Source organism: Bos taurus, chromosome 1 (genome assembly GCF_002263795.3).
Source record: "Bos taurus isolate L1 Dominette 01449 registration number 42190680 breed Hereford chromosome 1, ARS-UCD2.0, whole genome shotgun sequence".
Taxonomy (NCBI): Eukaryota; Metazoa; Chordata; class Mammalia; order Artiodactyla; family Bovidae; genus Bos; species Bos taurus.
The window spans coordinates 38,537,949-38,564,198 of NC_037328.1; positions in this window are offsets into that span (position 1 = coordinate 38,537,949).

Consider the following 26,250-nt stretch of genomic DNA (forward strand, 5'->3'; position numbering starts at 1 on the left):
TTTCATGCTGGATCTTATTCTTCTAATTCTCTTTCCTGGTCTTTCTTTCCTCATTATGATGGAACTCGTTTCTAGCATCCTGAAAGAGTTTGCATGGAAGGTAAACTTTTTGAGAACTTGCGTGCTTGAAGATGTCTTTTTTTTTTTTTTTATGCCATCACTCTTAATTGCTTGTTTGACTGGGTTTAGAATTCTAGGGTGAAATTAATGTCCCTTTGTATTTTGTGATCATGATGCTCCATCTTCTTGAAGCTGACGTTTTAGTATTGAGAGATGCAATGCCATTGTATTTCTTGATTGTTGTATGAACTGTGATTTTATTTATTTTTTATTCTTAAAGCTTCTACAATCTTTTTGTTGTCCCCGGTGATACGAAATATCATACATACTTATACATAGTATAAGTCTATTTTATATATATGTCAGAACTTTGGTGAACATTTTCAATCTAGTGATTCAATTTTTTCATTTTGTGAACTTGCACTGAGTTGTTTATTGTTTTTCCTTCCTCTCTTTTTCTTGTATTTTTCTTTCTAGAACCTATTATTTCAGTGTTAGATTTTATGGATTTAATTCTGTTTTTTTTTTAATTTTTCTCTTCTATTTTCTATTCCTTTGACTTTTTGCTATACTTTCTCAGGTCTATCTTCCCACTTTTACATTGATTATTTAATGATTGCTATTGTAGAATGGCTTCCCACTCCAGTATTCTTGCCTGGAGAATTCCATGGCCAGAGAGCCTGGTGGGCTACAGTCCGTGAGGTCATAAAGAGTCGGACACGACTGAATGACTAAAACTTTCACTTCACTTTCATTACACTTTTATTTTCTAAGAGCTGTTTTCTTGTGTTTTGTTTTCTGAATGGTCTTTTTATTTCTTCCTTTTTTTTTTTTTTCAAGTGTGTGGTGCAGTTAGCTATCCAATATAGATTTGTATCTCTTTCCTTAAAATAGAGTTGCTGATAGAAAGTGACTGCTCAGTCAGGGACCACATTTCCAAGCTCCTCTTGCATCTTGTTAATGGAAAGTGAACAAAAGTAACATGTTTTTCTAGGCTAAAGATTTAATAACTAGGTATTTTTCCTTTTTCCTTTCTTTCTTCATTGGTCAGATGGATAGATAGACTCTAAGGACCAAAGGGATGGAGAATCCAAATTACTATGTGGAACAGAGCCCTTCCCTCCATCCTATTTCTAATTGAACTTTACGTAGGTGAGAAGTAAATATCTATGATGTCAAGCCTTTGAGATGGTAAGGTGTTTCTATTGCGGCAGTTAGTATACTTTTATTAATGTGTTATTTTGGATTGATTGATTGATGTAATATCTTCTTTTCTCTTAAACTATTGATGGTATTTTAAAAATTCACTTTTGTTCTACTAGTGTAGTCTTTTCCCTCATGTTGCTTTTCTGGGTGTTTGTCACTGTCTGTCACTTGGGCCCTTGCCTCAAATATCCTTAGTGGCCATTCATATTTAAGAAGAAGGCACACACACACACACACACACACACACACAAAATCCTGTTTGGAAGTTGTGTGCATGTGTGGGGTGTCTGGACTGTGGGCTTCAGAGTAGAGTGATTTGACAGTATGTTTCCTTGGGAAATTCTTTGTGAGAGCATACTGTCTACAAATCCCTGAAAAGGTGTTTTGACATCCTCCCTGGAGGGTATAGTCTTCACAGCCATTATTCAGAGAGACAGTGTGAGAGAGAGGGCTTGGGTGAGCCATAGAATGATGGGAGTCTCAGTATTTAGTATGGGGACTTTTATTTAATTCCCCTGTTTTTATTACGGCACCTCTGCCTGCAGGTGTAGCAGAGACACCCTCAATTTCACTCCAACCACAGAGTAAACGTCTAGTCTGCCAGAGTGAGAGAAGAGTTGCTGTCCAGCCTCCACAAGGTGAGGGTCCAGGAAGATCAATGGTTTCTCAAAGAGGACTTTCAAACAACTCTGCTGTTTGTATCATCACTGTTACCCACAACTCTCCCAGAGATACCTGGTTCACTGAATCTTGGGTCTTTGGGGGATTCTGTTGCATATATCAGATTGCTTTTGAGCCTTTGCTACTGCTGGCTCAGAATTCAGCTTTCTCAGATTTGCCAAGTAATTTACACTCATCCAGCTGCTTCCTAGCTTGCAAAACGGTATCATTTTTGTCCCCTTTCCAAATATTCTTTGTCTATGTGAGTTCATGCCTTTATTAAAAATTACAGTGTGTTGGGCTTTTAGAAGACAGCAAAGGTCTAAAAGTGCATTAATTTGTCATCTTCATCTAGAAAGATTAAAAAAATTTAAATTAAAACCCACTCAATTTTATAATTTCCCAAATAGCAGGACATCCAGTATTGTTGCTCCTCTCTTCTGAATTGTTCAATGATCTCAGAAGATTACTCCCAGGGGCAGATCTTGCCTACAGTTGCCTCACCAAGAGAGAACTGGGGAATGACTGATTTTCTGGTGGGAGTCATTTTTTTTTTTTTTTTGGCTTCCATTGTATTCGTAGCTGGTGTACAGTATTGCTCTTGTAAATCGGTTTGGCACGGCTCATGGCTGCATTTATGCTCTGCTTTCTGGTGGTCTAGATTTCTGCATAGATTTTCTGATGGAGGTTAGCTTAATTCCTTCAGCCAAGAGTGGTCCATAGTTTCTCTCAGAGTTGCATCCTTTTAGTCCATACTCACGTGCTCAGGTGCTGTTTTCAGAATGTGGCACATATTGGCTAAAATGAGCATCCAACTTCAGCTACAGCTGACCTAGAACGAAGCCTCACTGAATAAGCCTGGGGACCCAATTCAGATTCCTTGTCCATAACAAGTGCTTCTTAAAGCACCCCAGGGATCTTTTTGGCCAAGAGTCATTCTAGAAACCCAAAGTCTGAACACTGCTTGATAACTTTTAGCCCCAGACATAGGAGAAAGCACAGATTTTTCTGATTGGCAGCACTTGTATGAAATTTGGAAGGTAAGAGAGAACCAGAAATCCATTATTACTCCTCTTGGCAGTTCAGATATGTGGGTCTCAGCTGAAGTGAGATTTTGCAGGGGCCTCCAGTATTGTCCTGTGAGTGCCTCAGCTCAGTGCTAGAGGCAGCTCTGATTACTGTCAGTGTTTTCCCGTGGATTCTGCAAACTTTCAAACTCTGAATGCTAGTGGTCCAGTTTCCTGACCTCTGTTTCTCCAGCATGTCCGACAGTTTGGTAAGCACATAACTTCTTGTATTAATTCTCTTTGTGCTTAAAAAACACAAGTGGCCTGATTATGACTACTGTTGCACCCATCTTCTCTCGTGGCACACTTTTCTCAGGGCTTTGATGGCTTGTTGTCTACACTGAGAAGAACATGGTAACTTTCAAATGGAAATTCTCCTTGGGGGAACCGTGTGTGGGTTGTGAGTTAATTTCCACTGAACTAGGTAGGCACCTTGCTCCACACAAAAGTGTGGGGGAAATCCAAGAATCACTTGTAAATTATTTGAGGACTGCCTTAATTCTCCAACGGGGCCATGATATATGTTTAGAGGGAAAAAAATCAATTTCTTTAGGTAAATAAGTGAAAAGTTTTAACATTTTCTTCAGAAATCAAAGTTACATTGGTAGGCACTATACAAATTGTATAGCAACCAGAGCTATAATTCAGTGAATCCCAGCCTATCTAATTTAAACTTATTATTGTCCACACTGTCATCCTGTGGAAAAATTAGAAAACATTTTTTGGCTTCTTTTTCCTAAAGAGCTTTGATTATTGAATTTCTCTATTCATTATGGAGTCTCTTTTACATTAAATATAATAATTAATTTCTTAGTGACTTATTATTTTCAATTCCATTACTTCTGTTTCACTGGAGGTATAGTCTAAAAAAAATGCCTGAAGAAAGAGAATACATAATTCTAAGAGTTGCTGCTGCTGCTGCTAAGTCGCTTCAATCATGTCCAACTCTCTGTGACCCCAGAGACGGCAGCCCACCAGGCTCCCCTGTCCCTGGGATTCTCCAGGCAAGAACACTGGAGTGGGTTGCCATTTCCTTCTCCAATGCATGAAAGTGAAAAGTGAAAGTGAAGTCGCTCAGTTGTGTCCGACTCCTAGTGACCCCATGGACTGCAGCCTACCAGGCTCCCCTGTCCATGGGATTTTCCAGGCAAGAGTACTGGAGTGGGGTGCCATTGCCTTCTCCGAATTCTAACAGTATAACCTTGTTATATCAGGTTTATGTATAAATTTATAAAGTCATTATATATTGGAAGAATCCATTAAGGTCAGGTAATTGAAACTTTTAGAATAGTCTTTTCAAAATAGTTTAAATATACAGAATATTACTTATCTCTTATCATTTTAATGGCAACTGTAGATAGGTTATGGGTTTCCCAGCTGGCACTAGTAGTAAAGAATCTGCCTGCCAATGCAGGTAGACTTAAGAGATGCAGGTTCAATCCCTGGGTTGGGAAGATCCCCTGGAGGAGGGCACGGGAGCCCACTACAATATTCTTGCCTGGAGAATCCCACTGATAGAGGAGCCTGGCAGGCTGCAGTCCATAAGGTTGCACAGAGTTGGACATGACTGAGTGACTTAGCATGTATGCCCGTAGGTAGATTATAAAAGGATCTTCTGATTGATCCAAATATATTCTGATCCCAAATCATGAAAGTTCAGTTCAGTCACTCAGTCGTGTCCAACTGTTTGTGACCCCATGAATCGCAGCACGCCAGGCCTCCCTGTCCATCAGCAACTCCCGGAGTTTACCCAAACTAATGTCCATCGAGTCGGTGATACCATCCAGCCATCTCATCCTCTGTCGTTCCTTTCTCCTCCTGCCCCCAATCCCTCCCAGCATCAGGGTCTTTTCCAGTGAGTCAACTCTTCGCATGAGGTGGCCAAAGTACTGGAGTTTCAGCTTTAGCATCATCCCTTCCAAAGAAATCCCAGGGCTGATCTCCTTCAGAATGGACTAGTTGGATCTCCTTGCAGTCCAAGGGACTCTCAAGAGTCTTCTCCAACACCATAGTTCAAAAGCATCAATTGTTCGGCACTCAGCTTTCTTCACAGTCCAACTCTCACATCCATACATGACCACAGGAAAAACCATAGCCTTAAATAGATGGACCTTTGTTGGCAAAGTAATGTCTCTGCTTTTGAATATGCTATCTAGGTTGGTCATAACTTTCCTTCCGAGGAGTAAGCGTCTTTTAATTTCATGGCTGCAGTCACCATCTGCAGTGATTTTGGAGCCCAGAAAAATAAAGTCTGACACTGTTTCCACTGTTTCCCCATCTATTTCCCATGCAGTGATGGGACCCAATGCCATGATCTTTATTTTTCTGAATGTTGAGCTTTAAGCCAACTTTTTCACTCTCCTCTTTCACTTTCATCAAGAGGCTTTTTAGTTCCTCTTCACTTTCTGCCATAAGGGTGCTGTCATCTGCATATCTGAGGTTATTGATATTTCTCCCAGCAATCTTGATTCCAGCTTGTGCTTCTTCCAGCCCAGCATTTCTCATGATGTACTCTGCATATAAGTTAAATAAGCAGGGTAACAATATACAGCCTTGACGTACTCCTTTTCTTAGTTGGAACCAGTTTGTTGTTCCATGTCCAGTTCTAACTGTTGCTTCCTGACCTGCATGCAGCTTTCTCAAGAGGCAGGTCAGGTGGTCTGGTATTCCCATTGCTTTCAGAATTTTCCACAGTTTATTGTGATCCACACAGTCAAAGGTTTTGGCATAGTCAATAAAGCAGAAATCATGAAAAGACTGTAGTAAAAATCTCATGCAAGTTACATGTTTGAAACTTGTAAAACATTTACCCATGGAAATAAATTTTTTTTTGTTTATGTGATATTTATATCCTACTTACTCCAGAAAAGACTGGGAGAAGCTCATGTAATTAAATATAAAATAAAATAAGAAAACTTTAAAATTGAAAGGAGCAGAGGGATAAATAATAAATGTTCCAGGGTATCCAAGGTTTTTTTTTTTTTTTTTTTTTTAAGGGAGGTAGATTGGTATAAGTAAAATAGAAATTAATAAAACATATATCTATGTCCTAATCTTTCTGCTGGAAAAAAAAAAACTTGATTGTATGAATTTAACCAAACTTTGGAATCTCACTATCTACGTCTGTGAAATGGATGTAAAGTGTAAGTAACCTAGCCAGTGATTATATTCCGTGACACTGCCTTACTGGAAGATTGCTTCCTCCTCAGCTCTCCTTTGCATTTCCTCTGGGATCCCTGGTTTGGCAAGAACAGGGCAGCTCTAAAAAGTGCCACCTGTAGACCAGCAATTTCTCTTCTACTTTCGCTACATAACCTGGACCAGTTGCACCAGCCTCTGCCTGTGCTGGCGCTGAGCTCCTCTCATATGCTGACCTCCATGTCATTCACACAACCTTTGTGTGCTGCTGCCAACCTCTTTTACCTCCCTGACTCTTATTCATCTTCCCTTCCACTAGCCAGGAAATTGCCTTCACTTGTGATTTTCAACTTGAAAGCTGTTACATCGCTAGTGATGGCGAGTTCCTCTTGATGTTGCAACTTTGTGTTGCCCAGGGGACAGGACTTTTGGCAGGCTAGATGAAGGGATGGTCAAGCCTGTTCAGACCTTCATCTGGAACCTCTGGTTCCTCTGTAATCCCCATCTGGCTCTTCCATCTGGACTACTCGTCACTCACACTGGGTTCTTCTCTGAATTCCCAGAGATTCTCTCTAGTCTAATTCATCTTTGGGAAAACTTCCAGGCCTTTATACAAGATTACATCCCAGTTGGGACACGAGTTCATACTTTTCTCCTGCTGGTCACAGGATCCCAAAGAAACACAGTAACACAGCCTTACATCTGTTATGTCTGCTAATGAGGTTTCCCGTCCCAGAGCCAAAGAGACCACCAGAGGGCATTGTCTCCTAATCTTACATTCCACTGGAACACTCTTGCGGAATGCAGCTACAAACCTTTGTGTTGAAAGCAAGTTTAGATACACTGTGAAGCCTAAATGAGATAATAAGTAGTTGCAACGATTGTTTCTTTGAAAGTGAAAGTGTTAGTTGCTCAGTAGTGTCTTTTGCAACCCCATGGTCTGTAGCCTGCCAGCTCCTCTGTTCATCAAATTCCCCAGGCAAGAATACTGGAGTGGGTTGCCATCCAGGGCATCTTCCCAACCCACCGGTTGAACCCCTGTCTCCTCTAAAGGCAGGCAGATTCTTTACCACTAGCGCCACCTGGGGAGCCCTCTAAATGTTACAGATTTTATGTATTATTTCATTCAATTCTCATGTACCTCAGATTATATTTATGAGTTTCTCTGCCAATAAGATTTAAATGGTACTGCTTCAAATACTAACAATTCCATGGTCCCCCCCACAAGTTCTATTAATTTGTCTGTGTTGCTGCTGCTGCTGCTGCGTCGCTTCAGTCGTGTCCAACTCTGTGTGACCCCAAAGACGGCAGCCCACCAGGCTCCCCTGTCCCTGGGATTCTCCAGGCAAGAACACTGGAGTGGGTTGCCATTTCCTCCTCCAATGCAGGAAAGTGAAAAGTGAAAGTGAAGTCGCTCAGTCATGTCCGACTCTTAGCGACCCCATGGACTGCAGCCTACCAGGCTCCTCCGTCCATAGGATTTTCCAGGCAAGAGTACTGGAGTGGGGTGCCATTGCCTTATCTGTGTTAAATATTCACATTTCTCTCTGCCTATGGCTCCTGAAATTGTCTGTTTGTACAAATCAGCTTAGTTTTTCTGAAAAAACCATAGGACATCCATTTCATTCACACAAAGTCTCTCGGGGAATCCACAGGTAAGGGTCAAGTTGTCATTTTTCTTTTTCCCTCCAGACTTTTTTTTTTTAATTTTCTTCCTTAAGAACCAATCAAATTCCTTCCTCCTTTCTCTCTCATAACAAACAAATGAATGTGTTTGTTGCTTGAGCTTTCTCACTCAAGTTACTTATTCTTAAACAATGGGAAAAAGAAATCTGAAAGTGAAATCTTGGTGAAATAGTTTGGATGTGTGAACACTTTGGCAGTGGAATGTTTATAATTTAGGAACTTTGAGCATATGCAAAAAGGCTCTTAAACTAATCAGAATTTCATAGGCTTGTTCTCTAGCAGTTACATGTGGAGTGAGTTAATTATGAACCAGTGCCTAAAAAAGTTTAGCACACTGAGAAGATATCAGCGATATCTCAAATGAATATTAATGTTTTGAAGTGTCTATGTAATTGAAATCAATTTGAATGTAAAAATAATTTGAAAAATGCTAATGCAATGGCAGAGTCCTGCGCAGATAAATATGTCAAAACACAGCAGAATTTCTCTGAGGCTAAGGCAGAAACCTGTATTGCGAGCAGACTGTCAGATAGGTAGATTTGACTTTATTTTTGCTCCTTTAAGACTACCTTTTAGATTTTCCTATTTGTATTTTTACTGAGAAGATTTTTGCTTTGGCCTTGCTGATTTTTCTGGGAAATAGTACTTCTGTTTTTATTTTGACTTTGTTTAAAGTAAACTGACTTATCTAAATGTCCAAGTACTGGTTTAGGAGTCATAAGTAAACTTTAAAGTGATTAATGATTTGAAAAATATGTTGGTTAGATAAATACTATTATTCCACTGATATGGGGTATCTGGGCTTCCCTGATAGCTCAGTTGGTAAAGAATTCGCCTGCAATGCAGGAGACCCCGGTTCAATTCCTGGGTTGGGAAGATCCACAGGAGAAGGGATAGGCTACTCACTCCAGTATTCTTGGGCTTCCATTGTGCCTCAGTTGGTAAAGAATCCGCCTATAATGCAGGAGACCTGGGTTCGATCCCTGGGTAGGGAAGAAAAGATCTCCTGGAGAAGGGAAAGGCTACCAACTCCAGTATTCTGGCCTGGAGAATTCCACGGATTGTATAGTCCATGGGGTCACAAATAGTCAGACACAACTGAGCAACTTTTACTTTCACTTTCATGGGGTATCTAAAATAATTAAACTGGTAGAAGCAGAGAGTAGCATGGTAGTTGTCTGGGGCAGTGTGGCGGGAGAAAAAAGGGGAGTTGTATAGGCATAAAGATTTGGTTATGTGAGATGAATAAGTTGTAGGGATCTGCTGTCCAACATGGTGCCTGCAGCTAAAAATTTTGTAGAATTTGTAAAGAGGATAGATCTCATATTAAAATTAAGTTTCTTACACAAAATTAAAAAAAAAAACCTAAAAAACAGTAAAAGAAAGGCATGAGGAAACTTTTGGACATGATGGATATGTTTATTATCTTGATTGTGGTGATGGTTTGCAGGTCTATATTTCCAACTCATTCAGTTCATTTCAGTTACTCAGTCGTGTCCGACTCTTTGCGACCCCATGAATCGCAGCACGCCAGGCCTCCCTGTCCATCACCAACTCCTGGAGTTCACTCAGACTCACGTCCATCGAGTCAGTGATGCCATCCAGCCATCTCATCTTCCGTCGTTCCTTTCTCCTCCTGCCCCCAATTCCTCCCAGCATCAGAGTCTTTTCCAATGAGTCAACTCTTCCCATGAGGTGGCCAAAGTACTGGAGTTTCAGCTTTAGCATCATTCCCCCCAGAGAAATCCCAGGGCTGATCTCCTTCAGAATGGACTGGTTGGATCTCCTTGCAGTCCAAGGGACTCTCAAGAGTCTTCTCCAACACCACAGTTCAAAAGCGTCAATTCTTCAGCACTCAGCCTTCTTCATGGTCCAACTCTCACATCCATACATGACCACAGGAAAAACCATAGCTTTGACTAGATGGACCTTTGTTGGCAAAGTAATGTCTCTGCTTTTGAATGTGCTATCTAGGTTGGTCATAACTTTCCTTCCAAGGAGTAAGCGTCTTTTAATTTCATGGCTGCAGTCACCATCTGCAGTGATTTTGGAGCCCCCCAAAATAAAGTCTGACACTGTTTCCACTGTTTCCCCATCTATTTCCCATGAAGTGATGGGACTGGTTGCCATGATCTTTGTTTTCTGAATGTTGAGCTTTAAGCCAACTTTTTCACTCTCCTCTTTCACTTTCGTCAAGAAGCTTTGTAGTTCCTCTTCACTTTCTGCCATGAGGGTGGTGTCATCTGCATATCTGAGGTTATTGATATTTCTCCTGGCAATCTTGATTCCAGCTTGTGTTTCTTCCAGTCCAGCGTTTCTCATGATGTACTCTGCATATAAATTAAATAAGCAGGATGATAATATATAGCCTTAACATACTCCTTTTCCTATTTGGAACCAGTCTTTTGTTCCATGTTCAGTTCTAACTGTTGCTTCCTGACTTGCATACAGATTAAGTTGTAGGTTTTAAATGTGTTCAGTCTTTTTTTCACATTAGCTATGCCGCAATAAAATTGTTTTTAAAAAGAAATATGTATGGTGAAGAAATTAAAATATGTTGATATGTTTTTTATTGTGCTATAATTATATATAACATTATATTAGTTTCCAATGTACAACATACTGATTAGATATTTGTGTTTATTATCAAAGGATCACCTCCATAAGTCTAGTTAACACCTCTCATCTAATATACTTAAAACCATTTTTCCTTGTGATGAGAATGTTTTTGTAAGCTTTTTATTTTGTATTGGGGTATAGCTGATTAACAATGTGATAGTTTCAGGTGAACAGTGAAGAGACTCACCCATATACACACATGTATCCATTCTCCAACCCACTCTTCCACGTGATGAGAAGTTTTAAGATCGACTCTCTCATCAAATTTCAAATATAGTGGTATTAATACATATTAATTAAATATAGTGGTATTAATCATAATCACCATGCTCTACATTGCATCCTCAGGACTTATTTATGTTGTAACTAGATGTTTGTACCTTTTGGTCACTTTTACCCATTTTAACCACCTCCCACCACCACCTCTGGCAACCACCAAACTTTTCTCTGTATCTATGAGTTTGGTGTTAAATTTTTTTTTTTTTTTTTTAGGATTCCATTTGTCTTCCTCTGTCTGACTTACCCCACTTAGCACAGTGCCCACAAGGTCCATCCATGTTGTGGCAAATGGCAAGATTCCCTGGTCATTTTCTTATTAAAGCCTCTACAATGGTCATGTGAAAAAGGCAGAGGAATCAAGACTGTTCCCATTTTGTGGTTAAAAAAACCAAAGCTCAGATACATTACCCAGGCTACTGCATAATTCTTTACAGTTATATTGTGCTTGACCATTTTAAGGTGATTTCAGATATTAATACATTGTCTCATTTGAGAGTGTCTTCTACATTCTATGCAATGAATTATCAAGTTCTATCCATTCTCTCTCATTTGCTTTTACACCTGTCAAAATCTTTCATTCCTTGATTCACAGTATATCCAGCTTTTTTCCTAACTTCCAGTCATATGGAATCTACCCCTTTCGAATCTCCAATAGCATATAATTGTTTCAATCATATGATCCCTGCTGCATGGTTCCTTAAGTGTACTATTTTCCATATCTGATTTATTGATACTTCTTTATGACAATTCTAGAAGTTATTAGTTTTTAAATACTTTCAAAGGCTTCCCAAATGGTTTTCCCATGGCAATTACTCAAGAAATGCTTGTTAAATCAATAAGACATTTCCTCTTTCTTCCTATTGTCTATCATTGATCTCCTTTCTGCCCAAACTTAATCTATCTACCTATCAATGTTTTCCTTTGTCCCAGTCAAAGCAGTGATACTATGCACACTTTTCAGTTTAAAAACGAATAAACTAAAACCAAAACTAAACTAAACTTCCTGTGATTCTGCTGATATAATTTTTTTCCCGCTTGAGATTCTCTCTGAAATTCTCCTGAGCTATTCTGACCTAATTTATCTCTCCCTTCTTCACCCTCTTGTGTTTAAAGCGTGCATCTGTATGGCTGTATTTCTGTTTTCTGATTTTTCGCGGGCACTTAGAGGGCAAGTTAGAAATGATATGTGCCTTCCATGCTGATTACTCAAACCAAATAAGAAGACTGTAGAATGCTGTATTATTAGTGTGTTTTAAAATATCCCCCAGGTGCCTAGCACAGGATGAGGCAAATGGTAGGAATTGAAAAAGAATTGTGTTGAGCTGAATTGATTCACATAACTCATTTCCTGGGAGTCTGGCTTAAAGGTTACATTATGCTCCACAGATATTTTCTTTAATGTGTTCTTCCATGTTATGACATTGCAAAACAGTTTGCATTCATTGTCTAGAATATTTAACACAAGAGTTTATTGACTTTGGTTTTATTTCCTGACCAAATTGGAACCCTTTGGACTATAAATTAGGTTGTAAATCTGATGTTATTAGATTTTCCATTACAAAATTACATTACCCTCATGTTCTAAATAGGTTAGATATTTTAACTATTTCTAGTTGTCTTCTGAAAGATCGTAACTCTATGGAAACTGAGAAATTTCCTTTGTAATTCCAAAAAAACATCAAGAAAAGAGATTGACTTTTCAGCACTGTAATATGGTCTTAGTGTGATAAAGTTTGATATCAAACTTCCTTAATGGAAAAGAAACACTCCAATATTTGTAGACATTTATAATGTCTCTATGGTCAATAGGAAGAAATTGATTTTTGTGTAATACTCTGCTCTGATTTCACTTCTGAGTTTATATATTCAGTGTTTTCCACTGTGTCTGACACATAGTGGGTTTTCCTTAAATACCGGTGGAATAAATACACGACTGTATCAATGAAAGCTTTCATGTGTACGTACATATTCTGTTTGTTCCATTTGATTTTTTGATTTATGATTTTATAACAAATTTGCAGTGAAAAGAATATTCCAATATTTTCCAAGTAAGGTTCATGGAATATCAGTCTTATAAGAAATTGATAAATGTTACTCAAAGAAGTGGAATGGTTCATGGAAAATAAAGAAGTCTCAAGTTAAACACAATTAAACAAATTTTTTTTTACAGCCAGACTTCTTGTGACTTTATATGCTAATCTGTACTAGAACTCTCTAGTATAGTATGCTGTATTACCCAGATTTAATCCCAGTAATATTAGAGTTCTTGGTTTTAAGTAACAGAAACACAACTCAAAATGGCCTGGCTTAAAAATAGAATTAATCTGCTTATGAAATATTCAGGGGTAGAGTGACTTCAAGCATGCATCAGTATGTTTGCATCAATTTCCCTTGCCCCAAGTCCCATGTAATATGGGGCAGAAGAATGCCTCATATGCAGTTCATTTACCCACACTAACTTTGGGTAATTCATTATTCTTACAGCAAGCAGTAAGCAAACCTTTTCTTTGTCTGAGGAGGAGTGTTACCTCATCCTTCAATAGCTCAGTGCAAAGACATTCCTGATAAAAGGCACCGTGTGAAGGGCAGTTATGGCCTTTCTTCCTGGCATACCTAGTGAGATGTGTAGAAGCAGGAGAACTACATGAAGGACTGTCACCCAACACCTAGCTTGAAGATATCACTTTAATCCCATTTCAACCAGCTGAGAAGTTGAACAGGAAATTCTGGAGTTGGCAGGGTTTTGTAGTATTTCTGAAGTTATGTCACATATACAATTGTCTCCTTTGTGGAGCTATGCTCATACCAGGAATGTTAGTTGCTCAGCGGTATCCAACTCTTTGTGACCCCAAGGACTGTAGCCATCAGGCTCTGCTGTCTATGGAATTCGCCAGGCAAGAATTCTGTGGTGGGTAGCAATTCCCTTCTCCAGGGGATCTTTCTGAGCCAGGGATCGAACTCGGGTCTCCTGCATTGCAGGTATATTCTATAGCATCTGAGCCACCAGAGAGGTGCTATACTAAGAGCATAAATTCAAGTACAGAAAAACTATACATGTGCTTTGGGGACACTGGGGTTTATTATAAAAAGGAGACAACATCTTTTACCTTTTATGATTGAAGAATGTGATTGCTTTGGTGTGAAAAAGAGGATAAATGAGATTATTTGGTTTTGTTAGGAGAACACTTAGCTATGCTTTCTTTTAATACATTTGACTTCCAATTATTAAGCAATTGCTCAGCATGCCCTGTAGAGTCCTCATGAAAACGAAGAGCCTGAAAGGTCTTCAGTGGGCCTTGTTCTAAATCTGGCTTCCACAGTGGTTTGGCAGTTTATCAAAAGCCACATTAATCCTTATAAGTAGTGCTTGATTGTCAAAAGACAGCCCCCTTATTCCAGCCTTGTAGATTGAGCTACACTTATTATTTTCCTTGACTCCTTGTACAGAGGCTGCATGATTACCAAATGATCATGTGTAAACAAAAGGCTGTTTTGTGCTGATAAATGAATCCCCACTGTTGCACAAACCCCTAGGAGTCTGCATTAAAAACAAGTTGAGATGCAAAACCAAACCTAACATTTATTTTAACAGCAGGCACTTATCATTGGTGACATTACCTGATATGGCTGATAATCTAAAGCATTATGATTTTGGAGCAAAGTTTGGTTCATAAAGACATACAAGGAGATGAACCATGGGTACTACTAGAAATTTTGAACAGTCCTTTGAATAGAATAATCTTATCTTCATTCATCATCCAGCTAGCTCTCTCCTCTCCCTGAAATGAGACAAGGTAAATGCACAACTCCCATTAATACTAATAGCAGCTTCAGAAGCAAATCCCTTGTTCCTCCATAGGAGAGGATAGTTGCCCTCTCTTGTTTCAATATGCTATAAACCTGTGTCAGTCAAAGCTAATTGGTGAGAACTTGGAAGTACATGCAATTTGAAATTAATCTTTTTAAATAGTGGCCAATATGATTGTTGATGATAGCAAGTCACCGAATAGAAGGAAATAATGTTTCTTCTTGAAGTGCTGACTCTGGTGCTGTGTGCTGTGCTTAGTCGTTCAGTCATGTCTGACTTTTTGTGATCCCATGGACTGTAGCCCACCAGGCTCCTCTGTCCATGGAGTTTTCCAGGCAAGAATACTGGAGTGGATTGCCATGCCCTTCTCCAGGAGATCTTCCCAACCCAGGGATGAACTCATGTCTCTTAAGTCTGCCTGCATTGGCAGGCAGGTTCTTTACCACTAGTGCCACCTGGGAAGCCCCTGAAGTGCTGACTCTGGTAGGTTGATACAAAGCCTTTACTATTCCTGAGCCAGATTATCAGCTTGCTGTTTCTTTTTCTGATACCAGCCTGTCGGGGTATGTTGGGTTGGCCAAAATGTTCATTGAGGTCTTCGACTGACCCAATACCTGAGTAAACCGGGAAAGAAACCTATGGCTAAGGCATGGCAACTAGCACTTTTCTATAGTGGAATGTACCTCTGATACATGAAAAGTAAATTGAGGCATTTCTCTACTTTGTGAGGATAGGAGAGTAGCTTAATAATCTCTGCATCCCAGTTACTTCATCTGTAATATTAACTCTTCTAATATTTCACTCGCAGTGTTTTTCCTGAAGGCTAAATGAGATAATGTAATTACAGCAATGAGGGGTAAAAATAAGATGCTTGTAGAGCCTCCCACTCAAGGTTACTGAGAGATGATTCCTAGGAAGAAGGTGAAACTTCAGTTCAGTTCAGTCGCTCAGTCATGTCCGACTCTTTATGACCCCATGGACTGCAGCATGCCAGGCCTCCCTGTCCATCACCAGTTGCGGAGTTTACTCAAACTCATGTCCATTGAGCCAGTGATGCCATCCAACCATCTTGTCCTCTGTCGTCCCCTTCTCCTCCTGCCCTCAATCTTTCCCAGCATCAAGGTCTTTTCCAATGAGTCAGTTCTTCACATCAGGGGGCCAAAGTATTGGAGTTTCAGCTTCAGCATCAGTCCTTCCAATGAATATTCAAGACTGATTTCCTTTTGGATGGACTGGTTGGATCTCCTTGCAGTCCAAGGTATTCTCACGAGTCTTCTCCAACACCACAGTTGAAAAGCAGCAATTCTTTGGCGCTCAGCTTTCTTTATAGTCCAACTCTCACATCCATACATGACCACAGGAAAAACCATAGCTTTGACTAGATAGACCTTTGTTGGTAAAGTAATGTCTGTGCTTTTAATATGCTGTGTAGGTTGGTCATAGCTTTTCTTCCAAGGAGAGAGTGTCTTTTAATTTCATGGCTTTAGTCACCATCTACAGTGATTTTGGAGCCCCCCAAAATAAAGTCTATCATTGTTTCCCCTGCTTCCCCATCTATTTGCCATGAAGTGATGGGACCAGACACTGCTAGGTGAAACTTCAGGACCCAGCTTGTCTGAGGAAAAAGAATTAAAAAAACATATATATACAGAAAAAAGGAGCGAGGGATTTGACATTCCCATGGAAGAATCCAGAGGACTGAGGGAGGTGAGAGAAAAGTTGAATCCAGTGGTATAGAGGGATGATAAAAGATGAGGCTTGCACTTGACAGAGCCTTTGGGGAAGGGAAATGGCTAAACAGCATATGATACCCAGTGGTATATCTGATATATGGCCATCATCTGTCCCTGCGACATCTCCAACAAATCTATAATGTTCACTAAGACATTTGCATAACTGAATTGTCTGGTGAACATAAGTCTTGATTCTGGGTATGGAACCCATGGTTGACTCAAGAGGAGGCAAGATTCTCATGTTTACCAGATGTTAATGTTGAAAATTTGAACTGAGACATCCAGAGAGACAAGAGGTAGGAAATCCTTAGTGACATGGCAAACCAAAATGCAAAAATTCAAAGAAAATGGTAATAAGTAGTTAGTTACTGTTACTTGCTCAGTAGTGTGTGACTCTTTGTGACACCATGGACTGTTACCTGCCAGTCTTCTCTGTCCATGGGATTCTCCAGGCAAGAATGCTGGAATGGGTTGCCATTTCCTGCTCCAGGGGATCTTCCAGACCCAGAGATCGAACCTGGGTCTTCTGCATTGCAAGCAGATTCTTTACTGTCTGAGCCACCAGGAAAGCCCGATAATAAGTAGGGACACTTTAAACTTATGATAAGAAAGTGAAAGGATAAAGTGGAATAAAGAAACAGGACAAGGACATTGAACAGATCCTTTTTGTGGAGAGGACTGTTTAGGAGGAAGTTGTCCTTTGAGGAAGTTGTCCCATTACTCCTAAGGGGAAAGGGGATGGTGGTTGTCACTTCACTTCAAGGCCTGGTGAGGAAGGCCCTCAATGGGACCAATCAGAGAGCCTGATGTGTTCTCTCCTGTTTGCATACACCTTGCATGGATACCTGAGAAAGCAGCTTGGCCTGTAGCAGAGTAGAGAGAGAGTGCTCACAGAGAGCTGCATTTGGGAAGTTATAACACACCTCGTTGGCTGGTACTGGGGCAAGAAATGTGTGAGTGTTTTTCATGGCTCAAATCTGGAGAGAGAGAGTTGGCCTGGAACTGTTTTAACAGTTTCCCAAGGGAACCCCCTGGGGAGGTGAGCAGTTACCATCCAAAAATCTATGAGTTGAGTGGACTGAACTGCCAGAGAAACAGGACTCAGAGAACAGCCACTAGTCAAATAACAGGTGTCACCCTGCTCAAAGGAGCTTTGGTAGGACAGGTTCAGGGTAGGAGGCTCCAAAGAACCCTCAAACATGCCCAGGAAACCGAGTCAGCTTTCCACATCTGCCAGACCTACCTAGGGTGCATGAAGCCAACTTGGCACAGCAACAGTAGCCTATTAAGAACTTTCTAATTCCAAATAGAAAAAGGAGTTCGTCAAGGCTGTATATTGTCACCCAGTTTATTTAACTTATATGCAGAGTACATCATGAGAAACGCTGGACTGGAAGAAACACAAGCTGGAATCAAGATTGCTGGGAGAAATATCAATAACCTCAGATATGCAGATGATACCACCCTTATGGCAGAAAGTGAAGAGGAACTCAAAAGCCTCTTGATGAAAGTCAAAGTGGAGAGTGAAGAAGTTGGCTTAAAGCTCAACATTCAGAAAATGAAGATCATGGCATCTGGTCCCATCACTTCATGGCAAATAGATGGGGAAACAGTGGAAACAGTGTCAGACTTTATTTTTCTGGGCTCCAAAATCACTGCAGATGGTGACTGCAGCCATGAAATTAAAAGACGCTTACTCCTTGGAAGGAAAGTTATGACCCACCTAGATAGCATATTCAAAAGCAGAGACATTACTTTGCCAACAAAGGTCCATCTAGTCAAGGCTATGGTTTTTCCTGTGGTCATGTATGGATGTGAGAGTTGGACTGTGAAGAAGACTGAGCGCCGAAGAATTGATGCTTTTGAACTGTGGTGTTGGAGAAGACTCTTGAAGAGTGCCTTGGACTGCAAGGAGATCCAACCAGTCCATTCTGAAGGAGATCAGCCCTGGGATTTCTTTGGAAGGACTGATGCTAAAGCTGAAACTCCAGTACTTTGGCCACCTCATGCAAAGAGTTGACTCATTGGAAAAGACTCTGATGCTGGGAGGGATTGGGGGCAAGAGGAGAAGGGGACAACAGAGGATGAGATGGCTGGATGGCATCACTGACTCGATGGATGTGAGCCTGAGTGAACTCCAGGAATTGGTGATGGACAGGGAGGCCTGGCGTGCTGCGATTCATGGGGTGACAAAGAGTTGGACATGACTGAGCAACTGATCTGATCTGATCTGAGTCTTACTTTTCTTAACTGTCTCCTGCTCATATCCTTCCCCCAGCTAGCAGGGTGTATGCCAACAGCTTGCAAGTGAGGAGGTGATGACGGAAGACAGAATGCAGGGGTTGACAATACTCCCTTTCCAAGAGGCAGACAGCCCACTGCTGTACCAGACTTGAATAAGGAACACTGGAGGGCTCTTATCTTGAATTGGGATTAATATCTCGGTCTGGATACTTTTTTGAAAAGTTTATTTTATTGGAGTATGTTTGATTTTTAATATTGTGTTAATTTCTCCTGTAACAACAAAGTGATTCAGTTATACATGTATATACATTCTTTTCCATTGTGGCTTATCACAGCATATTGAATACAGTTCCCAGTACTGTACAGTAGGACTCTGTTCTTATCCATCCTATGCACAGCAGTTTGCATCTGCTAATCACAATCTCCCAGTCCATCCCTCCCATGCTCCCCTTCCAATTGGCAATCACAAGTCTGTTTTCTATGTTTGTGAATCTGTTTCTATTTCATAAAAAAGTTCATTGTGTTATATTTTAGATTCCACATGTGAGTAATATCATATGGTATTTGTCTTTCTCTTTCTGACTTACTTCACTTAGTATAATAATCACTAAGTTCACCCATGTTGCTAAAAATGGCATTATTTCACTCTTTTTTATGTCTGAGTAGTATTCCATTTTATGTATGTATATGTATGTATATATACATGTATATATATATACATATATATATATATACACACATACCCCACATCTCCTTTATCCATTCATCTGTTGATGAACATGTCACTTGCTTCCATGCCTTCGCTATTGTGAATAATGCTGCTGTGAATACAGGGGTGCATGTATCTTTTTAAATTATAGTTTTGTTCATGTATGTGCCCAGGAGTTGGAGAAGGAAATGGCAACCCCCTCCACTATTCTTACCTGGAAAATCTCGTGGACAGAGGAGTCTGGTGGACTGCAATCCATGGGGTCGCAAGAGTCGGACATGCCTTAGTGACTAAACCACCACCACCACGTCCGGAAATGGGGTTGCTGGATTATATGTCAATTCTAGTTTTGTGAGGAATCTCCATATTGTTTTCCATAGTGGCTGCAGCAATTTACATTCCCACCAACACAGTAGGAGGATTCCCTTTTCTTCACACTCTCTCCAGCATTTGTTATATGTAGATATTTTAATGATAGTCATTCTGACCAGTGTGAGGTGGGACCTCATTATAGTTTTGATTTGCATTTCTCTAAAAGAGTCAGACATGACTTAGTGACTAAATAACAACAAATAATTCATGATGTTGAACATCTTTGTATGAGCCTGTGACACATCTGTATGTCTTTGGAGAAATGTTTATTTAGGTTTTTTACCCATTTTTTGATTGAGCTTTTTTGTTGTTGTTGTTGAATTGTAATGAACTGTTTGCATATTTTGAAAATTAACCCCTTATTGATAGCATTATTTGCAATTATTTTCTCCTAGTTCATAGATTGTCATTTCATTTTGTTTATGGTTTCTTTTGCTGTACAAAAGCTTATAAGTTTGATTAGGTCCCGTTTGTTTATTTTTGCTTTTATTTCTATTGCCTTGGGAGACTGACCTATGAAAACATTTGTATGATTTATGTCAGGAAGTGTTTTGCCTATATTCTCTTCTAGTTTTATGGTTTCATGTCTTATATTTGTCTTTATTGGCTTGGATACTTTTAATATCTATACTGAGATGATTTTTTTTTGTATATATAGTAAAATGATGATCACAATAAACTAGGTAACTTCCATATCCATCACCTTACATAGTTATTATTCTTTTTTTCCTGTGATGAGAACTTTTAAGATCTACTTTCTTAGCAACTTTCAAATATATAATATAGTATTATTAACTATAGTCCCCATGCTGTACATTGCTTGTTTGATCACCTTCACCAATTTTGTCTACACATTGCCCCCACCCAGTCTTTGGTAGCCAATGAAACTGTGTTTTCGACTTAAACTGACTATAGTAATGTGTGCTATCTTAGCATAAGCATAAAAGTCATAGGACCTGCAATGGACGTCTGAAGCCTCATTTTTGGAGCAGCAGCAGCACCTAGAAACACATTAGAATATAAATACTCAGTCTCTACTCCAGACCTCCCATATCAGGTAGGAGTAGGGCCTAGCCAGCCCTCTCTGTGACTCTGATGTGCACTAAAGTTTGAGAACCACTGAGCTAGAGAAATGAGGCAGCTCCAGCTTTACAGGGGCTTCTTACAACCTGCTAATAAAACAATATAGCAAAAGGGTGGAGAAATACAGTCTGCACTTCACAACGTAACCACTGGGGATTATATGAGGAAATGAGTCAAAGATTTTTCATGATAAATGTTGGCTGACATACTTTTTTTCCTGCCAGGATGTCTGCCTGAATTTTGTGGGCAGCAAAAATCCTAGTTGGGGTGAATCAGCTGGGCAGGCTGCAAAGTTATGCTGACACTTGGCCACAGAGTCAAGGGGAAGCCTCCCCATATCTGCTAAATCCAACCCATGCATGCCGAGTCACTCAGGTGTGTCCAACTCTTTTGCGACCCTGTGGACTGTTGGGGATTTTTCTCCCCAGGACTTGGAAGCGACGAACCTGAAAGAATGACACTCGGACAGTCTCTTGCAAGGACTGACAAGTTTATTTCTGCAGTCAAGCTTTTTTATAGAAGCAGGAACAAAGAGCTTAAAGTATACGGCCAGCAGAGCGCATGCGGAGTTTACACATAATCAGTAAAAACATTTCAAGGACAGCGCGCTCTAAATGACTCATGGGCTTATCCCACAACCCGCTCTCACAAGTAACATCCCTATTTATTATTAACTCTTGGCGCTGAGCATAACCAAAGGCAGGAGATGTTTTTCTGTCCGCAGTGCAAAGCCAAGTACTTCTGGCCCTTCGCCATTTTCCCAAGGACTTTCTCGTTTTACGGCTATTTTGCACTACACTTCCTAACAGTGGACTGTAGCCCATCAGGCTCTTCTGTCCACGGGACTTTCCAGGCAAGAATACTGGAGTGGGTTGCCATTTCCTCCTCCAAGGGATCTTCCCAACTCAGGGATCAAACCCGTGTCTCTGTGGCTCCTGCACTGACCAGCAGATTCTTTACTGCTGAGCTACCTGGGAAGCCACTGATCCCATGAGGGTTCCTGTAACTGAGGTGTAACATTCAGGCACGAGGAGGATAACCACAGGCAATATCCTAGTTTGTCAAAGACTTTCTGTTATGTTAATATATCCATATTGTACATGGAGCAAAACTTAAGTAAAAAACAAATTTAAGAATAGAATCTAAACACTTTCTTGGATTAAGGAAAGTAAGGACTAGCTGTTATAGCTGTCAGTAAGTATGTAAAAAAAAAGTACAAATAAACGATGAACAGATTTTCGAGCCCAAACATTGTGCCAACCCTATGTCATTTGTTAAATGAAAATACAGGTTGCCTCACAGAGGTATTACCAGGTGACGTGAATTATAATAGCTGTAGAAATGTGAAAATGAAAGAATTCCAAGCCCTTAAATATTAGGTCTAGTATAATATTAAAAGAATTTAAAATAAAATGTAAATTAGGAAGTACAGCCACTTAGAACAATGAAAATTTCATTCAAAAGCACTAGTATTTTTAAGAATACTTTTACAATATGAGACAAATATCCATAGTAGTACAAAGTTTTGCATGGTGATGGTGATATGTTTTCTTATAGCTGATTATAGTAGTGTAACAGCCAGGCTATGTAACCTCCTAGTTGTTATTTACTATATTATACGTTACTATACTATTCTGTAGCCTACCTGGCTCCTCTGTCCATGGAATTTTTGAGGCAAAAATACTACAGTGGGTAGCCATTCCCTTCTCCAGGAGATCTTCCCAACCCAGGGATTGAACCTGGGTCTCCTGCATTGCAGGCAGATTCTTTACCATCTGAGCCACCAGTGAAGCTGTAGTATAGTAACAACCAGGCTATGTAACCTCCTGGTTGTTACTATATTATAATATACTCTAGGAGAACAGAAGCCCTTGGTTATTAATGTGCTTCAATTTTTCTTTAAAAAACTGAGTTTTAAAAGGTTTACTTTCATCTTAAAATGAGTTTTTTCCAGAGGAATACTTCTTTGCATGGTTCCATTGAATCAAAAAATGATGGTGTGTGTATGTGTGTGTGTGTTTATGTGTGTGTGTGTGTGTTTGTATGTGTGTGTGTTTATGTTTGTGTGTGTAAGGGAATGGGTTGAGGTAGGGATATCATTAATTAAAATTCACCTTGTATAAAAGTTCCTTATGAAATATGTTTTTTAAAAATCATTCTCTCATTTCTCATTATTATGCTTTTTCTTTCCAGCTGGGTTGTAAGCTCCATTTTGAATTTCTCATTTTATTCAATATGGTGTAATAAACACAGTAAAGGCTCACCAAGTGTTTATGCAAACACTAAATAAGCTAGAAAAACACTTTTCACTAATACCATCATCTGTCTATTGAAGTCCTTTTTGTCAGTCCCTCAGCAGACAGGTGATTGAGTTAGTTTGGGGTTAGGGTAGAAATAACCTAATATTTCAAACAATTTCACTGGGAATAGTCAGTACAAAGGTCATTCAGAAGCAGCCAGAGGTTATCACTGTCTCTCCCTATTTTTGTGCAGCAAGGCCCCTTTCTTTCAGAGAAGTGATTTTGAAAATTACTAAAATTCTCATCTTAAAAGCTTCCAAAATAAAATCAACTGTCCATGAAAATAGTATCAAAATATTATACTTGGAGCTGTATAGCATTACATTATCAAATGTGTATCCAGCCATATATACTGACTGGAGGAGGAAATAGCTACCTATTCCAGTATTCTTGCCTGGAAAATCCCATGGACAGAGGAGCCTAGTGGGCTATAGCCCTGGGAGTTGCAAGGACTTGACTGAGTGACTGAGCCCATACATACATACTGGATTTGGGTTTATCCCAAGAGATAGTAGGCTTATTGACACCACAGTCTTGCAGATATAGTTAAGTTCTTATACTTGGTTGGCTGCATAGTTTCTAGTTCCTCAATTAAGAGAGGAGGGATAATAACATCTGCTGGGGATGCAGAGGAAATTAAGTCATGTTGGGAAGCCAAAGTGAAGCTCTTTGGCTTCTGCAGAAAGACCTGATAATCGTGTCATGGCTGCACTTCTCTAAGCCTGTGGATTGAGAGTTTGACCTAGTGACAATCTGAATAGCAAAGCATGTTTTTTGTTAGTGCCAATTTTCCTGCAAAAGCATATTTTTGATTGGACTGCAGTCGAAAGCATAATTAAATGTTGCAGAGACTCTCAGAACTTTCAACCATTCTCTTTTTCCTTTTTAATTTGATAACACAAACAAGTCTAATGTTTCCTTTTGCTGGCTCCAGATGTCCATTGTGAATGTAAATGATGAGCCAGTAGCGCTGATGCTTCCACAGACCCGATATTCAGAGTAAAAATGAATCGTTGCACATCCTGCAGGTGCCTCTGCTGAGGGAATCTTTTCACTCTGAGGACATTTAACAGACAGAATATACAGCTGGTCAAAGAAAGCCTTTAGGCTATTTCAAAGTTTCTATATAAAATAAAATGCTTCATAAAGTTTGCTTGAAAGTAGAATTTTATAAAATATGGTTATCTCCACTCTTTCATTTTTATTCCAATAATCCCAGGCTCTTTTCAAGGCTGAAAACACTATTTTTAAGAATCAGGTAAATTTCAATATTTGAAATTCTGTCAGTGAGAAAAACTTCCATTTGGCCTGTCATTTGGAGGTTATATTCAAGTTAACAACATCAACAGAAATGCAGTGATTCTTGTATCTTGTCAATAATTGCTGCTTGCAGTTTGATTTTGAGCTTTGTAAGATCTCTGCAGCCAGTCACATGTTTGTGCCAGAGCCCTTCAAATGACACCTAATGAGAACCATTTATGGAGATGGCAGTGGTGTTTGGGGAGAGAGCTGTTCATATACTTAGCATTTAAACTAGAACACACTATCTGATTTTCTCAATCAGGGTCTGGGATTTGGGAAGAGTCTATCGCTGAGTCTAAATTGGCTATTGAAGTACTTGTGACTGCAGAATTTGGAATCAGAAAAAATATCTGGAGAGTGTTCCTTCCCTTCCTCTCCTCGGAAGCCCTGAACAATTGTACTCCCTGTGTCTGCTGGGCTCTCTTGTGATGACTCAACTGTATTCCTCTTCCCTCAAAGATCCCTGTATTCTGGAACAATTTTATTCCTTTCTAACTCTGTGCTAAAATCCAATTCTTTCAACACAGCTGACCACAGCAAGAGGAAAACAAACAGATGGAGTTAATTCACGCTAAGATGAGAAAGTCTGCTGGCCTCCATGGGGGTATTTGCTTCATAAAAATGGTTTCTTGAGATGCTAAATTTATCTATAATTTGCAGAACCTAGAAAATGAAGTAAAGAATTTCAATTATGGAGAAGAGTCTTGGATTAAAAAAAAATTTTTTTTTTCAGTATTTGGACCATAATAGATTAGAAAAAAGATTTGTAAACTTGCCTTATGCTGATCAGAAAAAAACAGATTGAACTATGATCAAATGATTGGCTTCCCTCCGTAGCTCAGTGGTAAAGAATCTACCTGCAATGCAGGAGACCTGGGTTCATTTCATGAGTCGGGAAGATCCCCTGTAGAAGGAAATGGCAACCCACTCCAGTATTCTTGCCTGGAGAATCCCATAAACAGAGGAGCCTGGTGGCCTCAGTCCATGGAGTCACAAGAATTGGACACGACTTAGCGACTAACGCAACCATGATTGAATGATTAATACATATAAGGAAAAATGTCTCTCAAAGATTGGTTGCTCCTGCAAGTATTTGAAAAGAACATTCACAGAGGCACATTTTGGCAAGGCCAGCTGTCTGAGTAAGCTTCTGATTCCTATTTCATTCCCAGTTAGTTTTGTCTACAGAGAAGAAATGTGCTGACCATATAGACTTGAAGAAAGCATGCAGGACTTGTTTTAGTTGTTTTTTAAAAAAATATAAGTCAGGATAGGGTCAAAGAAACAGAACAACTACAATTAAAAAAAAATAGAGATTATACCTTATACTATTGTGGGAGATGGTAAACAGTTTCTGTAAAGCTGCAGAAAGCGTTTTTCTGGCAGACAAGGGAAGAGAATCATGGGAAATATAGTTCCAGCTTAGCTAAATTGCTGTGGTTCAAACCTGTTCCACACAGAATAATAACACACTGGCCTTCTGGTTTTGTGTATCCTCTTCATAAATGTGTTGATAAGAATCTGACTCTAAGAGATGGATCTGCTCTTGGTGAGTGACAAAATAAGAGACCTGGCTGAGGGCCAGAGCCTGGGGGGGAGTTTATCCCACAAAGCTACCAAGTGACACTTGGTGAAGGCTCTTAGACAGCCTACATTATCCCCTAGGCAGTGCAGAGGCAATGTCTCATCATTTTGCTTCTGGTCACTCTTCTTTTTCCTTCTGGTCATTCTCTTTTTCTTTTTGAATTTCTATACCTGGAGTGACTCATATTCCCATCTCAGAGGTTACCATGGACAGTGATTTTTCTTTGGTATCCAGGAGACAGATATATAGCTATACAGATATATATATGTATCAGTTCAGTTCAGTCGCTCAGTCGTGTCCGACTCTTTGTGAGCCCATGAATCGCAGCACGCCAGGCCTCCCTGTCCATCACCAACTCCCGGAGTTCACTCAGACTCACGTCCATCGAGTCGGTGATGC